This window comes from Mobula birostris, chromosome 10, assembly GCF_030028105.1.
Source record: "Mobula birostris isolate sMobBir1 chromosome 10, sMobBir1.hap1, whole genome shotgun sequence".
In the NCBI taxonomy this organism is placed as follows: Eukaryota; Metazoa; Chordata; class Chondrichthyes; order Myliobatiformes; family Myliobatidae; genus Mobula; species Mobula birostris.
Window position 1 is genome coordinate 109420919 of NC_092379.1, and position 24340 is coordinate 109445258.

At 41.2% G+C, this 24340-nt stretch overlaps 1 protein-coding gene across 7 annotated transcripts in view; it reads left to right on the forward strand.

The window, feature by feature from the left end:
- Positions 1 to 24340, forward strand: part of arhgap20b (Rho GTPase activating protein 20b) — a 95717-nt gene that overhangs the window by 18390 nt on the left and 52987 nt on the right. Inside the window, exon 1 of one of the 7 annotated variants that reach the window (XM_072270811.1) lies at positions 23300 to 23348. The exons of the other annotated variants lie outside the window; for them this stretch is intronic. The gene's annotated coding sequence lies outside the window, so the exon portion shown is untranslated. Of the gene's footprint in view, positions 1 to 23299; positions 23349 to 24340 lie in introns of those variants that run through there. 7 annotated transcript variants of the gene reach the window in all.

A 24340-nucleotide genomic window follows, 5' to 3' on the forward strand; every position in this document is an offset into this window, starting at 1 on the left:
ACTTCATTCCAGAAATATTAGCTTGGTAATGTTGAAAAAAATGAACATTATGTGATTAAGTTTGTAGACACATTAGAAATATCCCATGATTACATTTGTTAATACAATATTGTTCTACATTAAAATCAATTGCCATCATAATTTACCTGAATGTATTGTAGCTTTCTGCATCTGCTCTCACCTGTCTGCAGCATCTCATGATATGGAGTTCTAGAGTCACAGAGAGTCATCATCATCATCAGGTGCCGTGCCCAGTTTGAGCTTTGACTGCCATGACCCAAACACTCCTGTTTCAGGTCATGTGGATCAATTCAATGGTATTCATTTCCAGTTCTTTGGCTGCTGTCTCCATCGTCATTTGTCTTTGTCTTCCTCTTGCTTTCTTCCCTTCAATCTTTCCCATAATTACCATGCATTCTAACTCCTCTTTCCTAATCACATGTCCACTGAAGTTACGTTGCCTTTTCATGATCTCATACATTATTTCTCTTCTTGTGCTTGCTCTGTTCATGACATCCTTATTAGATATTTGTTTTGTTCATGATATTCTTTGCATCCTCCTCAGAAACCACATCTCTGCTGCTTCAATTCATTTCCTTATGTTACTAGATATTGTCCAACATTCTGAGCCATATAACATAATTAGATAAACGTAACATTTTAGTACTCTGAGGCAGGCTGTCATGCCTAGTTTAGTATTGGTCAGTATACTGTTCATTCTCGTAAAGGTTTCTTTTGCCAGCCCTATTCTTCTTTTGATGTCCAAGTCACAGAGAGTACAGCATGGAAACTTGCTCTTCACCCCAACAAGTCTACATTGACCACCAATCCCCATTTATCACCACATTGACTCCAAATGTTATACTCCCCATTCTCATCATCTTCCCCCAGATTTGATTGCTCACTCACGAGGGCAATTCGCAGTGCCCATTTAGATTACAAACCTGCATACCTTTGGGATGTTGGAGGAAACCAGACCAACTGAAGGAAACCCACAGAGCCAAAGGGAGTACTTTTAAACTCCACACAGATGACACGCAGGATCAAATTAATCTCAGTACTCTGGCATCATGAGATAGCAGCTATACTAGATATGGAACTGTGACTCCTGAATCTAACTAGACTAAGTAAACTAAAGCTACTTACGTTTTGTGCCTAGATCATAGAACAGGTCAGTGCCGGGCAGGCCAGTCGGCCCACAATGTTGATGCCAACTTACATTAAATGTCCTTCACCTGAGTATCATCCATATCCCTCCATTCCCTTCAATATTCATACACCTAAAAGCCTTTAATCGCCACCAAACTGGCTGATTCCACAAACTGTCTGATTCCAGGAACTTCCCATTGAATGTTTAATAGCTTGCCCCTCACATAATTTTTAAATGCCACCAACCTTCAAAAATGTTCTACAGTGTTTGACATTTCCTCCCTGGGGAAGAATTGCCTTGGGGTTTTCTTTGATCTTGCTCAACAAGGACATTTCACGGCCTTGCCTGGCCTTCCTAACTGTCTGCTTGAGCACGTTCTGCTGTTGATATATTCTACAAGGTCTCACGGTCTGATTCTAGTTTTTATTAAACCTCATGTACAGTACGTTTCTCTTTTCTTCCTGATTGAATTTAGAGCTCTCAGGTCATCCAAAGTTCCCTTACCTTGTCATCCTTGTCCTTGCCCCTTACTGGAGCATGCCAATCCTGAGCTCTTCTCAGCTCATCTTTAAACAACTGCCAGGTGGCAGATGTGGTCTTGTCTGACGGCAGCTGCTCATAATCAATGCCTCTTACCTCCGGCTACATCTTGCCCAGCCCCTATTTAACACCTTCCCACCAGATCTGGTCTTCATCCTTACTCATAGCTACCTTAAACCATAATGATGCGTGGTCGCTGTTCCCAACCTTAAAACATAATGATGCGTGGTCACTGTTCTCAACCTTAAAAACATAATGAGGCGTGGTCACTATTCCTAAAATGTTCACCCACTCTCAGGTCTGTCATATAGTCTAGCTCAGTGCCTAAAACCAGATTCAATATGTTTTCTCCTCTAGTTGTCTCCTTGCAGACTGTTTCAAATACTCCTGTTCTTGGATGCAGTGAAGAAATCTTGGCCCATCAAAGTCTCTTTTATAAATATGTTAATAAAATATCGACATGGCACATGATGATGATGATGATGAATATGAGACAGACTATCCATCTCATTGATGAACAGTTGAATTATGCAGTAGAATTCAGCCTGTGTGGGAAGTTTCACTAAACTAGTGCTCTCTTTGGATCTTGTACTAACACACACACACACACACACACACAGACACACACACACACACACACACACACACACACACACACACACAAGTCCTTCACACACTAAGACAACAGGAATTCTGCAGATGCTGGAAATTCAAGCAACACACATAAAAGTTGCTGATGAACGCAGCAGGCCAGGCAGCATCTCTAGGAAGAGGTGCAGTCGACGTTTCAGGCTGAGACCCTTCGTCAGGACTAACTGAAGGAAGAGTGAGTAAGGGATTTGAAAGTTGGAGGGGCAGGGGGAGATCCAAAATGATAGGAGAAGACAGGAGGGGGAGGGATGGAGCCAAGAGCTGGACAGGTGATTGGCAAAAGGGATACGAGAGGATCATGGGACAGGAGGTCCGGGAAGAAAGACAAGGAGGTGAGGGGGGGGACCTAGAGGATGGGCAAGGGGTATATTCAGAGGGACAGAGGGAGAAAAAGGAGAGTGAGAGAAAGAATGTGTGTATAAAAATAAGTAACAGATGGGGTACGAGGGGGAGATGGGGCCTTAGCGGAGGTTAGAGAAGTCCTTCACACACTGGTGGCAGGGTGAATAATTGTAGTATGAGGGTACAATATTTTGTTAGAGCTCTATGCATCTGAGTTTGACCCTTACCCTGGGTATTGTCTGTGTGGAGTTTGCATGTTCTCTCTATATGGCTTCATGGGTTTGTTCCAGGTGCTTCATTGGGACTCAGCTTTGGACTGGATCCTTGACTTCCTTCCCAGTCAGTAAGGATAGGCAGCTGCTCTACTGCCAAGGTTGTTCTCAACACTGGTGCCTCACAAAGCTGTGGTCTTCAGCCCTCTATTCTACTTCCTAGTGGAGAATATCACCGCAGTTTGTCCTGGTCTAAACACGTAGACACCATGGCTAGGAAAGCACCTCTAGTTCCTTGGGAGTCTAAAGAAATGTGGCATATTCCCTTTGTTCCTTACCAATTTTTATAGATGCACCGTAGATGCATCACAGCTTGGTATGGTAACTGCTCGGTCTGCGACTGTAAGAAGCTGTGAATTGTCGTACACACTGCTCAGCACACCACAGAAAGCAGCATCTACACCATTTGCTGCCTCAGTAAAGCAGCCTGTGTAAAAAAAGACCTCACCGACTCCATCCAGATCTTTTCTCCTCTCCTATTGGGCAGAAGATAGAAAAGCGTGAAAGCACATACCACCAGGCAAGTACGTCTTCTATCCTGTTGTTATAAGACTATTGTATGGTTCCCTAGTACAATAAGACCTCACAATCTACCTTGTTTCGTTCTTGCACTGTACTGTCTACCTGAACAGCTTACCTCCAATTTCTCAGTAATTGTAGCCCTTTATCTACATTTTGTTATTGTTTTAACTTGTACTACCTCTACACACTGTTGTAATGAATTGATCTGTATGTGCTGTATGCAAGACAGGTTTTTCACTGTACCTTGGTACTTGTGACAATAATAAAGCAATTTGCCATTCTACACTGGCATGCAAAAGTTTGGGCACTCTGGTCAAAATTTCTGTTACCGTGAATAGCTAAGCAAGTAAAAGATGAACTGATTTCCAAGAGGCATAAAGTTAAAGATGACACATTTCTTTAATATTTTAAGCAAGAAAACTTTCTTATTTCCATCTTTTACAGTTTCAAAATAACAAAAAAGGAAAAGGGCCCAAAGCAAAGGTTTGGACACCCTGCATGGTCAGCACTTAGTAACACCCCCTTTGGCAAGTATCACAACTTGTAAACACTTCCAAGAGCCAGCCAAGAGTCTTTCAATTCTTGTTTGGGGGATTTTTGCCCATTCCTCCTTGCAAAAGGCTTCTAGTTCTGTGAGATTCTTGGGCTGTCTTGCATGCACTGCTCTTTTGAGGTCTATCCACAGATTCTCGATGATGTTTAGGTCAGGGGACTGTGAGGGCCATGGCAAAACCTTAAGCTTGCACCTCTTAAGGTAGTCCATTGTGAATTTTGAGGTGTGTTTAGGTTCATTATCCTGTTGTAGAAGCAATCCTCTTTTCATCTTTGGCTTTTTTACAGAAATTTGCTGGTATTTAATTGAATTCATTCTTCCCTCTCCCAGTAAATGTTCCTCATGCCACTGGCTACAACAAAATCCCAAAGCATGATCAATCCACCCCTGTGCTTAACAGTTGGGAGGGGTTCTTTTCATGAAATTCTGCAACTTTTTTCTCCAAACATACCTTTGCTCATTGCGGCCAAAAAGCTCTATTCAAAAGGTTCAAAGGAACATCTAAACAAGCCTGATGCATTTTGGATACAAGTCCTGTGGACTGATGAAGTTAAAATAGAGCTTCTCTCTCTTTCTCTCTCTCTCTCTCCGTCCTGACTGAAGCTCCTCTGCAATTGGAATCTTTAGTCACGTGTTTGTTCTATTTCTCCAGTTGTTTACTTGCTGGCATACAGCCTCCAGCTTCTATAAGCTTTGATATAACATAGAAACAGAAAATGCTGGAAATACTTAGCAGCATCTATGGAAAGAGATTCAGGTCAACAAGTCTCTCTCAGAACTGGGAAAGAGCAATTACCTTTCAGTTGCAGGGAAGCTGGGGGAAGAGTATGTAGGACAAAGAAGACACCTCTGTTAGTGTTGAACCAGGGTGGTTATGGGAATCAGCTGTAGAGGTCATCTGATAGATGGGTTAATGGGGGCACATTAGAGAGAAAAAATGGAGTAAAATTTATGAATTGAGGACAACTTTCAGAGAGACAATGCAATGAAGTTGCATGTTGTATATTATAGTAATTCTTGCAGGATAATTCACTTCAAATCAATTTTTCCCTTTGATATCAATAACATTTTCTTACTTACACTCCTTTTCCCTTCCCCTTCACTTTTGATTACCTCTTCTATTTTCTATCAGTCATTACAGCACAGAAACATATCTTTTGGCCCACAGCATCTACAACAAAAAGGAATTCATCTATACTCATCTCAGTTTTCCTCTCACCCTCCCATCGACTTCAGCTCAAATCCCCTGTAATCCATCTACACTATCAACAACATACAGTGGCCAAGCAACCTCCCAACCAACACATGAGAGAAAATTGTAGCATGTGGTCACAGGGAGAATGGACGAACTCCACACAAGTAACATCTCAGGTCAGAATCCAGTTTGGATCACTAGAGATGAGAGACAAGTGCACTTCTGCAACAGTTCTATTTGAATAAGATGTTACTAATAATAACATAATGTGAGGAAACAATTAAAAATATATAGCCAGGACAGCTGACTCTACAAATGTTATTCCAAGATATTTATAAAACCATATAGTTTTAATAGAATATTGGATCGGTTCTGTATGCAACCACATAGAAAACCTTTTATGCATTAGAAAGCAAGGAGACTTATCCCAGATAGAAAGTGGAATTATGAGAAAGCTATTTGAGATCTCATTCTCTGTAGAAAATACCATAAGTGAAGTTTCATCCATGTATTAAAAATAAACTCAAACGGATAAAGTAAATTGAAACTTATATGACATGTTAAGCCCGGCATCTAGACCTGGAGTATGTAAATTTCAGTTTAGGAAGAAGATCTTTATTTATAGAGTGATAAATGTTTTAAATAGTCTGCTTGACATTTTAGTAGTGCCAATACAGTAATATAGTTGAATGTTGCTTGGAAGATTTGGGGTATTGGAATTATGAGTTTTAATAGACTGACTAACCTTTCCGTTCCTCGAATTTAAATGCTGATTTCTTCATGTGATAGTTAGACCACTGCCAATATACTTCTCAGCCATTTTCATTCTTCATGGGTAAATCTAAATCTATGAGTGTGCACGAGGAACTCTGCAGATGAGTCCTGACGAAGGGTCTCGGCCCGAACCGTCGACTGTACCTCTTCCTAGAGATGCTGCCTGGCCTGCTGCGTTCACCAGCAACTTCGGTCTATGAGCGTGCTCAACCTATGCACAGCTGGGTCTAGTTTGGCCTGGCTGGATAGTCATAACCTGATTGTTTCTAGTCGAGCTCGCCAAATGAGGACTGTTGGGGGAAGGAATGGGCGTTTGTGGGGGATGGGGCAGCAATGTCTTTCTGTTTTCCTTCCCTCTCAAACTTAAAACTGACAAAGCTTTTACCCTAACTTAACCTCCACTGTGCGTTTGCCTATGACCTGTTACTTACTTCAAATTAAAGATTTCAACCACACAACTTGGTACTAAGCAGGCATTGACACAAACTTCTAGGAGGAAAGGAAGTATTTCTTGTTACTTAACACTTAACTAGATGATTTAGTGGTGTAAAGCACTGTGCATGGCCACCAAAAGTTAATAGATTGCAGTGTGTCCAAACTATTCTCATGTTTCTTTCTTTCATTTTCTTTGTTTTTATGTCATACATGAAGATCTTGTTATAAATCAAAATTGAAACATATGTTCTTTCTTCCTCAACATCTCATGGATGTTTCAGAACCTTTTGAACTCATCCACATACTCTGTCTCCAGTTTCTTGTTCAATATCAGGAATATCATGTTTCTTTAGATCTTTACGAAGAATCAGGCAAACAAACAAAAATTAACCTCTGTCACTCAGGATACTACAGCTTTATTTTACAATACTATTTTCATATTAATAGGAAGTGTATTAAAAAGATCTGCCTTCCTTGAAAAAATGGCTGTTCTTGTTTACAGTACAGCAAAACTATTTCCAAAATTACTTCTGTGAATTTTGTGCTAATCAAAATGAGAGAGAAATGGAATAGCTTTCTATTTCAAACATCAGTTTTGGAACAAACATTATCCTGAAGTTGGATGAATTGTAAATTCTTCTCCTCTTTCATTATATCCCTCTCCAAGTCTGTCACAAAACCACTGTCCTGTCAGAATGAAATTGTCACCACCTACTGAGTCCATGAATAACAGGAATGAAGACTATTTATCCCCTCATATCTATGCTGACCACAAAGGAATTATGTACTCTAATCCCAGTTCTTAGTTAAATCCCTGGAAATTAATTTCCCTGCCAAGCCAGAAGGGACATTATATGCACTCTGCTGAGGCCCCTCATAATATTATATGTCTATATTAAATCTCTGGTCAATCACCAGTGTTCCAAATACAGCTCTATCATAGCCAATATCTATTATTAGTTCACTTTGCCACAAACTGAGACTTGGATAAGACTTTTCCAATTTTATTTCAGATAGGATCTTCTCTGTCAGCAGCTTGAAAGCGACCTTCACACGATTTGTCTGTATTTGATTTAGATGCAAGGCATACTGGTGAAAAGTGTTCTATAACCAGTGTTCCATCTTGTCCAATAAATCATCTTTAAAAAGGTGATGGATTTAACTTCATTAATCCTTACTTCAATTTATCATGTTCTTTTCAGTTCACCCTACACCTTCCTATTCTGTTGCCAAACGTCGTCCTCCTGTTACTGTTTCCGTCACTTGTGTTATTGTAGAATTCAGATGAACATACTTCTCAGTCGGAAATGCACCTCCATTCTGTGCAAGTGGACCACTTACCCTGCAGAATTCCTCCGAAAAGTGAACTAGGTGTTAGCTAGGTGTCCAGAGTAACGTAGGATTTACGTCTTACCCGAGGAGAAAAAGACATCAAGCTGAAGGTCGTTCATTAGTGTGGCTCATCGGTTTTGGTGCAGTTGGTAGAAAGAGATTTCACTATAAGGAAAAAAAAAACACTGATTTGATCGCTCACTTATGAGGGCAGTTTGTTGCTATGAGCAGGTCAATATTTGCCCTCAAATGCTTCACTTGGCCTCTTGAGTGACTTTGTATTGTAATGGGCTAAACTGGTGCTAATCACAAGTTCAACCTCAGGGAAATCAAAGCCATCATTCAGGGCAGTAGATTATCCATATTTGTTCCTCCAACTCAGGTTGGAGGAACACCTTATATTCCGTCTGGGTAGCCTCCAACCTGATGGCATGAACATTGACTTCTCTAACTTCTGCTAATGCCCCACTTCCCCCTCGTACCCCATCCATTATTTATTTATGTACACACATTCTTTCTCTCTCTCTCCTTTTTCTCCCTCTATCCCTCTTACTATACCCCTTGCCCATCCTCTGGGTTTTTACCCCCCTCCCCCTTGTCTTTCTCCCCGGACCTCCTGTCCCATGATCCTCTCATATCCCTTTTACCAATCAACTGTCCAGCTCTTGGCTCCATCCCTCCCCCTCCTGTCTTCTCCTATCATTTTGGATCTCCCCCTCCCCCTCCCACTTTCAAATCTCTTACTAGCTCTTCTTTCAGTTAGTCCTGACGAAGGGTCTCGGCCTGAAATGTCAACTGTACCTCTTCCTAGAGATGCTGCCTGGCCTGCTGCGTTCACCAGCAACTTTGATGTGTGTTGCTTGAATTTCCAGCATCTGTAGAATTCCTCATGTTTGCATTATCCATATTTGTGATGGCTTTATCAGACCATTCAGGTCCAGGCCCTACTACTAAGCTTACCAACTACACTTTTTGCTCTTCCCCACCTTTCACCACACTTTCTAATTACACCCATCTTACACTCTCTGATTGGATATTTCTCTGCTTTGGTTTTACATACACTCAATGGCCAGCTTATTAGGTAGACCTGTGCACCTGCTTGTTAATGCAAATGTCTAACCAACCAATCATGTGGCAGCAACTCAGTGTGTGCAGACATGGTCAAGAGGTTGTTCAGACGCAACATCAGAATGGGGAAGAAATGTGATCTAAGTGACTTTGATTGAGAAATGATTATTGGTGCCTAATGGGGTAGTTTGAGTATCTCAGAAACTGGTGGTTTTCACTCATGACAGTCTCTAGAATTTGCAGAGAATAGTGCAAAAAGCAAAGAAAAAATCCAGTGAGCGACAGTTATGTTTGAAAACACCTTGTTAATGAGAGAGGTCAGAGGAGAATGGCCAGACTAGTTCAAGCCGACAATAATTCAAATAATCATGCATTACAATGGCAGTGTGCAAAACAGCATCTCTGAATGTACAATATGTTGAACCTTGAAGTAGATGTACTACAGCTACAGATGGCATCAAACATATAGTCAGTGGCCACTTTATTAGGTATAGGAGTTAACTAATAAAGTGGCCACAGAGTGTATATTTAAATGTCAACTCACAAAACTGCAAAGGAGCAAAGAAATAAAAATAATTTAATCCAACTCATTTGGCTATGTTCTGACATTATAACTACCTGCCACTGAAATGGAAACATTGCAGACTGTAGCAGATAAATCAATAGTTCCAGCAAGCTGAAGGTTTTTTGTTTAACAAGTCTGAAGAATTATAATACTCATTTGCTTCTTTTGACACGAGTAATTAATGGCTTTAGTTAATGTAGACCAGATGGAATGGGGCTGAGTCCTGAAATCACCAGTGTTCTGTGCCAGCAGCAATAACAAGTGACTGAAACTCATTTTTTTGCAGTTCCAATTCAGTGAAGTTCAAAAAAAAAGTTTGCACAGTTTCCACGAGGAGCTCCGGGGACTAGATTGGATAGCAACCACCCCCACCCAAAAAAAAATTTGCAAGAAGTCAAACCTTCAACTGGTGGCATGGAGATTGCTGAATTCAGACTGCCTGCTCACAGTAGTGACTTCAGCGTTCAGTCAGTGCTAGCACAACTGTTGATTTTCATAATTCCTCATCAGGTGGCCCAATTTTGCCTGCATCTGCTACCAGTTTAAGTAGGCACTGTTTGTCAAGGTAGCCTGCACCTCTTGATGGGATGGCCCACTATGGCATGAGGATGGAGTATGTTTTAAGACCATAAGACATAGAAGCTGAATTAGGCCATTTGGCCCATTCAATCTGCTCCGCCATTCCAACATGTCTGAGTTATTATCCCTCTATAAGACCATAAGAGAATGGAGCAGCATCAGGACACCATGGTTCATAGTGCAGGAGAAAGGACTTTGGTGGAAAGGGAGGAGAGGCAGGCTTCTTCAGACACACCTTCACAAAGACAGTGGGACAGTTACGGAAATCAATTCCAGAAGTCAATGGCTAAAGATTTGGATGCATCACTCAAAGAAGTGCATTGACCTCACGTGCATGGCCAGAGGGAAGAGGTAATGATACTCATTAGCTTCAGACATTGTTCAATTCTCCAACGCACCATCACTTGCCCAGCACCAATCTCTGTCATTGTTCAGTTCTCCAACGCACCATCACTTGCCCAGCACCAATCTCTGTCATTGTTCAGTTCTCCAATGCACCATCACTTGCCCAGCACCAATCTCTATCTTGCAAGTCTACAGCACATAATTTTTAATAAACTTTACTGCACGCTCACTCACGGTTACATGACACACTTCACAGCTGACATATAGAACTGATTATTTACTCACGATAGGTATAACATCCAAACACTCCTCTCTCTCTCTCCTGTAGCATAAAATAGTACACAAATGAAGGTAACATCAGCTAACCAGCAAGTGAGAAGCATGGGCAAGTTACTCTACATCAATTTAGAACACAGCATTGCCATCATAGAAGAGACCACTGGAGAGTTGGTGGCCAAAGGCAGACACCACTGAAGATGGTAATATGCTCATAACTAGCAATCCTTCTCATAGTCTGCTCCCATTTTACCTTTAATCTTTTCTTATTTACAAACTGGAAAATTAGAAGTGTACTTATCTCTTACCATCCCCCCCTCCACAACTTTAACCTTACACCATTTTTTCCTTCCAGATGCATTTTTCTCCTGAGTGGATGGTCTATGTGCCACACTATCTTTGTTGCCCTTTCATCATCATTTGCTGAGTTGTGTATTCAACTCAAATGGCACAGCAGACTACCACAGAACGAAGTCATATGAATGATACCCAATGCCTGACTTGGTAGATAAATCATGCACAATCACACACCAGATGGAGGAAGTGGAATACTTTTGGTTTGGAATGTAGCGTATTTAATATTTTAGTAATATTTGAGTAATACTGTTTGATTAAGCATTCCTTGTTTGCACAATTCATTATGGGTTATGCATAAAAGTATGTGAATGGAATACATCATTATGCCACCATGTCATATTTGAGCACCTCACTAAAGAAAAGAAACTAAACACACAAATATCCTTGGCTCCTATGTTTTTCTTTCAAATAGTCTCTGGAGTTACAAAAACATAACAGTGGCAACTGTTAAAATGAACCCAAGATGACTACCTACCTGTTGAAGTGCAGCACGTTTTTTACTTCTGTGGGGGAGAGAGAGAGAGATTGCTCAAGTTAAATAAAAAGTGCAGGACATATTTTTCTTTGGAAGGGGAGAGAAACGTTCGAGTAAAAAACAAGGAAGAAAACTGACAGAATTGGCGTGTTCATGAACAGTGAGTACTGAGTGATAATAATAATAAACTAAGAAAGCATAATTGGCTAGTTACATTGGAAAGATAGGCATGTTCTATTGGACAACAAATAACTGGGTGATGTGCACTGAATGAATTGAACAGTATTTTGAAGCAAATTAAATATTCAATGAAAAGCAAGTGCTCGTGTTACTAAGTGTAATAAGTGGAAAAGCATACAGTTTGCTTAGAAGTTGAACTGCTCCACCCAAACCAGCTGAAATGAGCTTTGTTGATATTGTGAATATAATGCAGGAACACTTAGAACTGAAACCATTGTTGATTGCAGAACACTAAAGGATTCATAAGTGGAATCAAAAGGAAGGTAGGTCTGTTTCAGTTTACGTGGCTGAATTGAAGAAGCTGTCTGAGCATTGCCAGTTCAGTGATGGGCTTAACAATGCTCTGTGAGATTGTTTAGTTTGTCAAATCTTACAAGAAAGCATTCAAAAATGGCTCCTAACGGAAACCCAACTCACATTTAAAACATCAGTTGAAATAGCTGTATGAAAGTGAGCGTGAACAAAATTGCAACGTCTAAACAGAAATTGGCCCGGCCAAACAAATTGTGTTACCATTGTGGCAGGGGCTCACATAGAACAGGTTTAAAGGCAAAACTTGCAGAACATGCAACAAAGTAGGACACATACAAAGAGCATGTTGGTCAGACAAAAAATAAGTGGACTGCACAGAGAAGAGAAAAAGATAAAAAGTCAAGTTGCAGTTTCAAGAAGAGCATTAATCTGAATGCTGTTGATGAAAATCCTGATCATGATGGGAGTGAAACAAGGCTGCCTAATCTTGAGATTTACAATGTGAAAATTAACAGGGAGCAAGCAATATGGCTTACAACAGAAGTGAATGGCAAATTAATTAAAATGGAATTGGACACTGACTTGGCTGTTTCAATCATCCTACAAAATGAGTTTAAATGGCATTTCAAAAATACTGAACTGAAGCCTGCAGGTATCCAACTAAGAATTTATACAGAAAAAAGTAACTCCTATGAGAATGACGTTTGTAACAGTGAAATACAACAACCAAAAACGCACATGGGGCTTGTATGTGGTGAAAACAGGAGGACCAGCATTGTGGGGTCTTGACTGGCTGAGACTACCACAACTTGATTGGAGATCTGTGCCACATCCCCTGCAAAAGAGTCAATTGAAAGCAAATTAAATATATATACACACACACAAGTATACAAGCAAGGGGGCAGAAAGTGGGGAAACATGGTTGGGAAAAGGGTAAGTGAGAGGGGAGGGAGCGGGAAGAACCAGAGAGTCATTCTGTAATGATTAATAAACCAATTCTTTCGAAACAAATGACTTTGTCCACTGCCTCTGGGCTGGGTGTGTCTGCACGCGCACTACCCACCACCACTAGCACCCTTTCTCTGCCATTAGTCCCACACCCCTCCCGCGGAACTTTGCCCTCATCCTTCCCAACGCCCTTTGCTTCAGCCAGGTTTACAAACTCGCTCTCCGTTCCATGTTGACTAATACGGTACCATGTAAAAGTCTTAGGCCCCCTAGCAACATATATGTGCCTAAGACATTTGCACGGTACTGAATGAGTAAACATGAAAGTAAGTGAATGTCATGCCACCACTCACTAAAGAAAAGAAACTAACTACACAAGTATTTCCAGCTCCTGTCTTTCTCTATCGATTAGTTTCTGGAGTTACAAAACAACAAGAAAAAACCTGAATTGTCTTTTTAATGCCTGCAAAGTGAAGAATGTGCATAGCTTGTTGCCCTTAGCTTGTTGTTCCACCACAGGGTGGTCCATGCAAAGCCATATGCCAGCTCCAAATATTACTCTCTGCCAGGAAAGAATGAAGTATCCTTAGCTGTGTTGCAATTAGGAGTTTAACAAACTCTTATATGTGAGAATGAACGAAAGACTGCAATGTGCGTTTCGGATTTCTAATTCCACACAGGAAAGAGCCCAAAGCACGGTCACTGTCACCTTGACAGCCAATGTCAAGGTAATCTTTACCTGATCTGAGGTGGAATTGTAACTAGAACAAGTGGCAGAACTCAATACCTTATGGAATGCAGATGTCTCACACACTGTTCTTGTTGAGGCCCAGGTTGCCCCCTGAAGACCCAGGTCAGGTATACCCTCCAGCCAAGCTGTTATCCTCTTGATCCCATGATTCCTTCAGCAGCTTGTTGGCTCCATATTTTCAACCATTCAGTATTCCAAAGTAACGCTACTGATGCAACCATGGCTGAGTGCAAATATCTTGTGCAGAAGCATAAAGCCAAGGCAAACACTCTTTGGATTTACTGTAACAACTTTAAAGAATTTCAGAAAACACCAATCCTTGAGGAATTATAACAGCATCAAGTATAACATTCTATGGAGTATTTGGTAATCCATTTAAATAGCATTGGAAGAGGGTAATTTATGCTGCTCAATGTAACCAGCTGTTGATGATTAAGATGGGGTAATAGCTGGTCAACTGAGTCTCAACTTGGCTACATTGCATACATCACACTGCTTACTCTAGAGGCTTCTTCCAAAGTCCATACATACATGGCTTGTAACGTGGAGTTAGTTTGCATAGCCTTCTTTGGCTGGCATGGAAATGACAGGCCAATCAGCTTCCTTTAGTGACAGAATTTTTTGATTATATATATATATATATATTTTACAACTTTAGCAACAGTTTGCTTTAGACTCATTAATGGCTGAACTACCATGGCCATCACAATCTTGTGGTAGAAATCCATAAGTATTGGTCTCAGTAAGAAGGTATGGGCAAGGAGGCGGAGGAGTGCTTGCAGGACTGCTTTGAGTTGCTGGACTGGACAATATTCAAGGATTCATCTATGAGTCTGAATGAATATATGACAGTTGTCACCTACTTCATCAAGACCCTTTTGGATGAGAGTGTGCTTTTGAGAACATACTGGACATTCCCAAATCAAAAGCCATGGGTAAATCAGGAGATTTGTAGTCTGCTGAGGGTTTGATCTATGGCATTCAAGATCAGTCTTCCAGAGCTATACAAGAAGTTTAGGTATAATCTACAGAAGGCTATTTTGGGGGTGCAACAACAATTCTGATTGAGGTTAGAGACAGAATCTAAAGCACATCAGCCCTGGCAGGGTTTGCAGGCCATTACTTCCCACAAAGAGAAACCTAACATCATGAATAGTTCTGATGCTTCACTCCCTGATGAGCTCAACACCTCTTATTCATGCTTTGAAAGGAAGAATAAAACTACACCTGTGTGAGTCCCGGGAGCATCTGGTGATCCTATGATCTCTATCTTGGAGGCCAACGTCAGAACATCTTTTAAGAAGGAGAACCTTCACAAGGCATCTTGGTGAAGCTGGTGGGGCTCTGCAAGTCTGTGCCAACCAAGTGGCGGGAGAGTTCAAGAACACCTTCAATCTCTCACTGCTGCAGTTGCAGTTCCCAGCTGCTTCAAAAGGGCGACAACCATACCAGTAGCCAATAAGAGCAGGGTGAACTGTCTCAACAACTATTACACAGTGGCACTCACGTCTACTGTGATGAAGAGCTTTGAGAGGTTAGTTATGGCTAGAATCAACTCCTGCCTAAGCAAGGACCTGGACTCGCTGCGATTTCCCTATTACCACAATAGGTCTACAGTGGATGCAATCTCACTGGCTCTCCAGTCCGCCTTGGATCACCTGGACAGTAGTAATGGCTACGTCAGGCTGCTGCTTATTGATTAGAACTCAGTGTTCAACACAATCTTACCCTTCAGTTCTAATAAACAAGCACCAATCCCTGGGCCTCTATAGCTCCGTCTGCAACTGGATCCTTAACTTCCTCATTGGGAGGCCACAGTCTGTGCGGATTGGAAATGACCTCTCCTCCTCGCTGACAATCAACACTGATGCACCTCAAGGACGGTGTTTAGTCCACTGCTCCACTCTCTCTACATCCCTGACTGTGTGGCTAGGCACGGCTCAAATGCCATCCATAAATTTACTGGCAATACAACTATTGTTGGCAGAATTTCAGATGGTGACGGGAAGGTTTACAGAAGTGATATAGATCAGCTGGATGAATGTTATCGAAGCAACAAACTTGCACTCAATGCCAGTAAGACCAAGGAATTGATTGTGGACTTTAGGAAGGGGAGGTCGAGGGAAACACACCAATCCTCATGAAGGGATCAGAAATGGAAAGGGTGAGCAGTTTCAAGTTCCTGAGTGTCAACATCTCTGAAGATCTCGCCCATTCTTTCTTGTTGTGGATTGGCGGGCAGGGGGTTGGGGTGATCTCTTAGCTTTTGTGTGAGGGAGGGGTTGGGGGTGTTTGGGGTTTGTGAGTTCTTGTTTCTTTTTCTTTTTGTGCAGGGGGATTGATGTCTTTCTTTCAACTACTTATATGGTTTTCTGTATTCTATGGCTATCTGGAGAAGACAAATTTCAGAGTTGTATTCTTCATACTTGCTTTGATAACAAATGAACTTTTGAACCTTTGAACCTTTGATCTATCTTGGGCCTGACAGACTGATGCAACTACAAAGAAGGATCGGCAATGTGGCTATATTTTATTCGGAGTTTGAGGATAGTTGGTATGTCACCAAAGACACTCGTAAATTTCTACAGACATACCATGGAGAGCTTTCTAACTGGTTGCATCACCGTCTGGTATGTAGGGTAACTGCACAGGATTAGAATAAGCCACAGAAAGATGTAAACTCTGTCAGCTCCATTGTGGGCATTAGCCTCGCCAGCCTCAAAAATGCATCATCCATCACTAAGGACCCCCATCACCTAGGACATGCCTTCTTCTCATTGCTACCATCAAGGAGGAGGTACAGGTGACTGAAGACACAAATTCAACATTTTAGGAGCAGCTTCTTCCCTTCTGCCATCAGATTTTGGAGTGGACAACAAAGCCATGAACACTACCTTAGTAAATTTCCAACAGAGTCTCCTTTTGTGGGCCATACATCTATTGGCAATGGCAGCCTTCCAGTTTAGTACCTGTGCGTATAACTGAGAGCATTATGACTTTGGCAAGGATTATAGAGATCGATTGTAAATAGTGAAAAAATATGGTGAGATAATTCAGGTATTCTGTTTGATCTGGGTACTAGCACAAACGATTCCATTTGATGTCTTTTCGGTACTTGGCACAACCACATTAAGAGATGTTAGACTTGTGGGAAGTAATTTTAGTTGTGACATCATTGCTGATGTCAGGAAACTAGCTTCAAGGCCTCTTTAAGGGAGGGAGCTGGCGGAGAAATGGCTATTTAGTGGAACTAACTTCCACTCAGTTCTTCACTTCTTTCTTTTCCCAGCACAGTGTTAACATTTTCAAGATGTTGATAATGACATTGTACGGAGCCAATATAAGCAACAGTGCATAAGGACTAATATAACTGTCAAGACCAGAATCTCGTTTTCCTACGTACTTTTCTTTGGGAATTCATTTTGCATTCATTGTGAGGGGAGGGTAATGGGTTCATTTGCCTCTACATATTTCCTGCGCTTACAAGTTGGGAAAGGGCTCTAAAGTCTTGCAGGCACTTGGCATGGGTGGATGTAGAGCGGACAACACCATGGCAATGCAATGGGTATATGTTTGGTATATGGTGCTGTTAGGTAACCTCACTTTAACGTTTCTTGCAACTGTTCTAAGGCCTAAAGGGAGTGCAGACGAATGCTGGCCTGGCCATCATCTTCTTGACAGGCATATTGTATTTCTAACCTTCAGGAGAACTAATTAGGGTTTCATATACATTACCTTCCTGGAACCAACATATTGAAATAGATTCCACCTCAACAGACTGTAAACAGAAAGACTGGGCGATGGTTCTCACTGACTTTTCCCAAGCCGTGTTTCTTCATTCTTACTTTGCTCCCCGTTGAGTTCTTTCTGCTTTAAATAGCTTTAGAAAATTCTGAAATGCAAACTTTTCAAAGGCTAAAGAAATGTTTTCTTCCATATCAAGACACTTTATTTAGAGCACCTCCTCAACTTTTCCCACCATGGATGAAATTCTTCCTGGTTTCCTGTTTGTCTAACAAACACAAATTATGCTGGAATATTTTATCCACCTAACCGATGCTGCAAAATAGGCCTGTTCAATAATCAGACTTTACTTTGCTGTTATGATAATACTGACACTTTTAAAGATAGTCTTGAGTTTGTAGCTCATTGTCACTCAGAACAATATTAGTGTGACAACTTATTTTGGGTTTTCCTTTATTCTACCTGTTCCTAGGCTTAATACAATTCGATTTTTGCATGATATATGTACAATCAGCCACCTCTCTCTAAGAGTAAATATGAGATATTGGAGAAGGAAAGTTATGTCTGAGAGATGATTTTAATCTTTGATAATCACATTTTGAAATATAACTCAACTGAGGCTTAAAATTGGCTGCCACACTTGCTTACAAAACAATGTCTACACTTCAAAGGAGTCTCAGGCTGAAAAATGTTTTGGGATGCTTGTGTGGCTCCAGTCTACCCCAATATATTAACCCCTAGTTCTCCTTTAATATGGCCTAGCAAACGGCCCTACTATATCAAACCAGGGCAGGTGGATTTGGGAAATATTCCTGGAATTAACTAAAATAAAAATATTTTTTATTTATTGTAGTACTCAGGTTACTTGTCAACTACAAATTTTCTGACAGCATTTCTTCTGCTACCTTATTTTCCCTACGTGCAAGTGTCTGTTTGGGTGTGTATGTAATTCAGAAATGTTGAAGAAAATAATGGACTTCACTTTCACTCTCCTCTTTTCTGGAACATGCTGGTTGTTGATACAACCTCCATTCTTGGTTTTTATCAAAATACATCATCAAAATGTTGAATATTCACATGTAAGTCAAACATTAATGCCTCAGAATCCTATTCAATTGCATGTTATTTAGTAATACTCATCATTTTCAGTCAATTATCATGAAGTTCAGTTCACATTAGTTCAGATGACATTTGCCTTGATCTTGTTTGCAGCATATTATAGGCTATGCTTCATTTTTGTACTTTCAGCAAATATTAGTGGGGAAAGCACATCAAAAAGCAGGAATACATTTCATAGGGCTTGGGAATGGGATGGCATGTAAACGTTTAAGGTCAACACATTCATACCAAACTCCTGCACATAGCACATAACACATACAAAATGCTGGAGGAACTCAGCAGTTCAGGCAGCATCTGAAAAATATATAAACAGTTGGCGTTCATCAGGACTGGAAAGGAATGGGGAAGAAGTCAGAATATGAAGGTGACGGAAGGAGGGGAAGGAGTACAAGCTAGAAGGTGATAAGTGAATTGGGGGGTGATGAAGTGAGAGGCTGGGAGGTGATAGGTGGAAAGTAAAGGTCTGAAGGCATTCTATAGGAAAGGAGAGCGGACGATGGGAGAAAGGGAAGGAGGAGACACAGTAGGAGGAGGTGATGGGCAGGTGAGGAGAAGAGAAAAGGTAAGAGTGGAGCCAGAGTGGGGACTGGGAGAGGAAAAATGACTGAAGTTAGAGATATCGATGTTCTTGCCACCATGTTAGAGACTACCTGGATGGAATATGAGGTGCGCTCCTCCAACCTGAGGGTGGCCTCATTGTGGCAGTAGAAGAAGCCATGGACGGACATGTTGGTATGGGAATGGGGATTGGAATTAAAATGCTTGACCAAGGTGAAATCCTGCTTATGGAGTGAAGGTGCCGACAAAGTGGTCCCCCAATCTATGTCAGGTCTGACTAATATAGAGTTGGCCCATCGGGAGCACTGGATACAGTAGATTACCCCAAGAGATAGGCATGTGAAGTGTTGCCTCACTTGGAAGGACTGTTTGGGGCTCTGAATGGAGGTGAATGGGCGGGTGTAGAATTTTCTCCATTTGCAGAGAATGGGGGTGAGGTAAAGATGTGTTTGGTGGAAGACAGTATCCTGTTGAAGAAGGCAAAAGTTGCAGAGAATGAAGTGTTGGACGAGGAGGCTCATAGGGTGTTAGGTAAGGACAAAAGGAACTTTATCCCTGTTAAGGTGGCAGAAAGATGGAGTGAGGGCAAACAGTGGAGGAAGGTAAATCGCATTTTTTGAAGAAAGAGGACATCTCTGGTATTCTAGAGGAAGAAGCCTCATCCTGTGAACAGATGCAACAAGAATGCTGTTGAATAGAAAATCCTACAGAAAGAAGTGGATACTTTTTTTTTATCTCCTCCTCAACCCCAGTTCCCGGCCTTCTCCCCGTAACCTTTGATGCCATGTCCAATCAAGAACCTATCATTCGTACAAACTCGTTCGTAAGGCCAGTGATGTTGTGAGGATGGAACTGGACTCTCTTACGGTGGTGTCTGAAAAGAGGATGCTGTCTAAGTTGCATGCCATCTTGGACAATGTCTCCCATCCACTACATAATGTACTGGGTGGGCACAGGAGTACATTCAGCCAGAGACTCATTCCACCGAGATGCAACACAAAGCATCATAGGAAGTCATTCCTGCCTGTGGCCATCAAACCTTACAACTCCTCCCTTGGAGGGTCAGACAACCTGAGCCAATAGGCTGGTCCTGGACTTATTTCCTGGCATAATTTACATATAACTATTTAACTATTTATGGTTTTATTACTATTTAATTATTTATGGTGCAACTGCAACAAAAACCAATTTCTCCTGGGATCAATAAAGTATGACTATGACTATCAAGATCTGCCTTAAATACACCCAACAGCCTGGCCTCCACAGCTGCATGTGGCAACAAATTCCGCAAATTCACCACCCTTTCGCTAAAGAAATTTCTCTGCATCTCTGTTTTGAAAGGGCGACCCTCTATACTGAGGCTGTGTCCTCTTGTCCTAGACTCTCCCACCATGGGAAACATCCTTTCTACATCTACTCTGTCTAAGCCTTTCAACATTTCAAAGGTTTCAATGAGATCCCCCTCATCCTTCCGAATTCCAGCTAGTACAGACCCAGAGCCATCAAACGTTATGATAACCCTTTCATTCCTGGAATCATCCTTGTGAACCTCCTCTGGACCCTCTCCAATGTTAGCATATCTTTTCTAAGATGGGGTTCCAAAACTGTTCACAATACTCAAGGTGAGGCCTCACCAATACCTTATAAATCCTCAGCATCACATCCCTGCTCTTGTATTCTAGACCTCTTGAAATGAATGCTGACACAGCATTTGCCTTCCTCACCACTGACTCAACCTGCAAGTTAACCTTTAGGGTGTTCTGCACAAGGACTTTGCATCTCAGATTTTTGGATTTTCTCCCTGTTTAGAAAATAGCCCGCACATTTATTTCTACTACCAAAGTGCATGACCCTGCATTTTCCAACATTATATTTCATTTGCCACTTTCTTGCCCATTCTCCTAATCTGTCAGACTCCTTCTGCATCCTACCTGTTTCCTCAACACTACCTGCCCCTCCACTAATCTTCATATCATCTGCAAACTTGCCAACAAAGCCATCTATTCCATCATCTAAATCACTTATATACAGCATAAAAAAAAGCAGTCCCAACACCGACTGATGCGGAACACCACTAGTCACTGGCAGCCAACTAGAAAAGGAGCCTTTTATTCCCACTCACTGCCTCCTACCCAACAGTCATTGCTCTAACCATGTTAGTAACTCAGTATTCATTCCTTTTCAATTTATTTACTATTTCTATTTACTTTTTCTCAGCTCAAGCTGGTAAAACCTGAGGTACGGGCATAGGCAAGCATGCTTATTTCTCAATTTCTAGGAACTTCTAGAATATTCTCATGGTGTTTATTATTGTGGCTTTCTGAAGATTTACATAGATATTGCTGTATAGCCCTAATTGTTTAATGCTATTGTGTAGTGCCTTTGGGTTGAAGATACGATTATCAAGACAATGTATACTGTTTTCATGTTCCAAAGACTTTCAATTTACCCTTTTAATTCAGCATAATTATTATTATTTATATTTTTCTAAGCTCAAGCTGGTAAAATCTGAGGTGCAAGCATAGCCAAGCATGCTCTTTTCTCAACTGCAAGGAACTTTTGGACTATTCTAGTGGTGTTTGATTTCTGAACTTTCTGAAGATTTACATAAATATTGCCGTGTAGGTCTGATTGTTTAATTCTATTGTGTAGTAACTTCGGAATGGTACCAGTTGTAGATATTACCATTGGGACAGTCTTTCAATTTCCCCTTTTAATTCAGCATATTTCTGGGGTTTTTCCACTGATTGATGTCTGTATGTTATATGGGTTTGGAAAAGTTATGTCTACTAAGTATAGCTATTTATTATTATTATTATTTTTTTATTATTTATTTTTTCTTTCTTTTTGTATTTGCACAGTTTGTTGTTTTTTGTACCCTGGTTCTCTGCCCTCTTGCTGCGGTCTTCATTGATTCTAATATGGTTACTGGATTTATTGAGTATTCCCACACAAAGATGAATCTCAGAGTTGTATATGGTGACATATATGTACTTTGATAATAAATTTACTTTGAACTTTGTGATGAAGGAACTGAAAAAAGGTCACAGAATGGGAACAAGTATAGTCAAGAGTCAAGTATAGACAAGAGAGCTGGAAGGGGCAGTGGTTGTCCTTTCTTTCAATGACTCCATGGTTTTTCTATATTTCTTGGCTATCAAGAGAAGATGCATCTCAGAGATGTATTCTGCATACATACTTTGATAATAAAATGAATCTTTGAATCAAATTTTCCTTCATCTCCATGGCAGCCTCTTCTACACTGGACTGTGGCTGCCATGAAAACAAAACCTTCACATGCTGACACACTTGGGCAGTGGTTAGTATGGTAATGGTGTGGCAGCCCAGAGATTCAGTATCAGACACAAATGTTAGGGGTTACACTGTACATTTATCCTTGATTAACTTTTGTAGTAGAAAGTACCTGTTTATTTAACACCTAAATATGGGGCTTACATCACTTGAATCCACTTTACATTGAATTCATTTTGTGAAATCAACACTGATGGTTGCCCTCCCCCAAGCTCAGTGTTCTATGTCCATTTCAAAGCTGCAGACTTTTATGTCAAATTCAACAGACACATTCCTCAACAAACATAGGAGTTAAAAATTATGCTGCTCATTTTCAAAATTTTCTTTGAGACTCACTCACATGGACCCCATGACAAATAATGTTCTGCAATAATTTTGTCTTTTGTTACCTGAATCATTTCCTCTGTTGGATACCTTGTTAGCTTTCACTGCCTGTCTCAGCATTTTGCTCCGATTGAACTCCAGTTCCCTCTTTGCAGAGTCTATATAACTGAAGGTCAATAGCTGGAGGTTCTTTCTCAGTGACAAGATTACTCAATGCATTTTTCAGTTCTCCAAACTTATTTCCAGCAAAATGGACAATTGTCAGACTCTTCCCTTCAGCAGAAGGCTTTGGTCACCACTGCACTTTTTGTCTTGGTTCTGGTGGTGTGTCAGTTGCCTCTTCCTCTCCCAGCACTGCAAAGGACTAAAGAACAGATGGAGAACTGCAATGCACTAAACTACATCTAGCAGTAGTAAATCAAGGCCACTGGGCTTGCTGTGTTGTCTAAAAGACATTTCTCCACTCATCCGAGAGGCCTCTTCAGTTCTGATTCATTGTTTTCCAGCTTATAAAGATGGGCATTTTGAAAAGGGAGGACAGGTGGTTTGAAAGAGCGTTAAAGAAGTCACCTTTGTCAAACTGGAAAACCCATCCCTGAACAGAGGGAGTGAGTTACGACACCAACTATCAGCGTCTCCTCAACAGTTCACATCTCCATTCATGCAAAGGTAAAACTAATGACCCTCTCATTACCTCCACCACTCTTAACAACCCTTATTGATTGCTATACCTTTAAACACCTCACAGAGTTTATAAACCAGAAAACTACCCACCATGGATCAGAACTGAAGAAACCTCACAGATGAGTGGTGAAACGTCTTCTAGGCAACACAGCAAGTCCAGTTGCCTTGATTTACTACTGCTTGATAGACAATGACCAGGATGACTGAGATCCTCCATGGACATTATGTACCAAACTAGTACTCTATCAGTAGTGAGCATGGTTTTTCATTTGTGGCGTTGTAGGCTGAGCCAGCATATAATTGCCTATACCTAACTGGGTAGCACAGTAGCATAGTTGCAATCACTTTAACAGCACCAACTGGAGATCGATTCCTGCTGCTGTCTTTAAGGAGTTTGTATGTTCTCCCCTTGGCCATGTGGTTTTTGTCCAAGTACTCTGGTATCCTCCCACATTCCAAAGGATTGGGATTAGTAAATTGTGGACCATGATATTTTGGTGCTAATGTGTATTGGCACTTGCGGGCTGTTCCCAGCACAATCTTCACTGATCTGATTTGATGGAAATGACTCGCTTAACTGTATACCTGGAAGTTTTAATGCACGTGTGACAAATGAAGCTAATCTTTAACTTTACCCTTGAGGAGGCGATGGTGAGCTGCCTTCTTTAACCACTGCCTTCCTTGAAGTTTGGGTGTAGCCACAACGCTGTTGGGGCTGGAGTTCCAGGAGTTTGATCCAGTAACGGTTAATGAACAGCAATAGATTTCCAAATCAGGATGGTCTGTGGTTTGGGAGATAACTTCCAGGGGTGGTGGCCCCATGCTTTTGTTGCCTCATCCTTCATGCTGGTGAGGGTTGTGGGATTGAAAAGTGCTGCCTGGGATTCTTGGATAAGGTGCCTGTTGCTGCTATGCCCTGTATGTGGTCAACTTCGTGAGAGGTGCTGAAGAAGCACTCACCTGAGCAGGTGGAGAGC